Source organism: Galeopterus variegatus, unplaced genomic scaffold (assembly GCF_000696425.1).
Source record: "Galeopterus variegatus unplaced genomic scaffold, G_variegatus-3.0.2 Scaffold9614, whole genome shotgun sequence".
NCBI lineage: Eukaryota > Metazoa > Chordata > Mammalia > Dermoptera > Cynocephalidae > Galeopterus > Galeopterus variegatus.
In genome coordinates, this window is record NW_007735725.1 from 13848 (window position 1) to 14745 (window position 898).

The 898-nt window shown below is 64.7% G+C and overlaps 1 protein-coding gene across 1 annotated transcript in view; it reads left to right on the top strand.

Moving 5' to 3' along the window:
* The first annotated feature begins 543 nt into the window (after positions 1-543).
* LOC103609434 (E3 ubiquitin-protein ligase RNF14-like) overlaps positions 544-898 on the top strand; it is a 13148-nt gene continuing 12793 nt past the window's right edge. The window contains exon 1 of the mRNA XM_008593758.1: positions 544-581. The gene's annotated coding sequence lies outside the window, so the exon portion shown is untranslated. The remainder of the gene's footprint in view (positions 582-898) is intronic.

The window sequence follows — 898 nt, forward strand, 5'->3', positions numbered from 1 at the left end:
TGCTTGAAGCCCTCAACCGTTCAGTGAATGTGATCGTTATTACTGTTATAATATGAACAAAGAGTGAATTCTTTCATAGTGGAGATGCCAGAAGGACGGGCAGCATTTCTAAGAAGCTAGTTCAGATCTGGGGAAGAGGCTTGCTTAGTCCACCTGGAAGAGCAGGTCTGGGATTTTTATGGGATTCTCTGCCCCAGGTAGACTGCTGCCTCATGATCACCTCTAGGGATTGGTACAAATTCTAATTCCCGGGCCCCATCCAGAACCACTGAAAGGAGCCCGCTGAGCACGAGTGGGCTGCATTAGCATCAGGTGGTCTAGAATCATACTGAAGTTTGCCCGGCAGTGGTGGGCTGACGGTGGTCGTGCGTGCAGTGCTAACTATGGCCTGCGGGGGTCGGCGAGGGCCCGGGGCGGCTGCGTAAAGCTGTCCCACGGCGGCTCCGCCCCCCGACCCGCCTCCGGCCCCGTCCCGGCTCCGCCCCACGTCCCGGCTCCGCCCCGCTCAGCTGACAGCCCCGCGCACGGAAGAGGCGGTGAGCGGTTTGATCCCGGCGTCTCCAGGCTCGCCCGAGAGTGCGGTGAGGGGGCCCGGGCAAGGGCGGAGGGCGGAACTTTCGGGCCCGGGGCGGCAGGGCGACCGGAGGTATGATGCGGACCGCGCTCGGGGCGCGCGAGTCAGAGAAGGGCGGCCGGGCCGGGGCTGCTCGGTGGGACTCACCTCCCCAAAGCCGAGACGGGGCGCCCCCAGCCCAGCCCAGCCCCCCCGGGGCGCTCAGGAGGAAGGGGAAGGTCTAGGCCCTGCTCCTCGGTCCCCGGTGCCCACGCTCAGCTCGAACAGGGCCCTCCGTGTTCTTAGCGCTGGGGCACATGGCTAGGCTTGGGCCTGCCCCGGGTT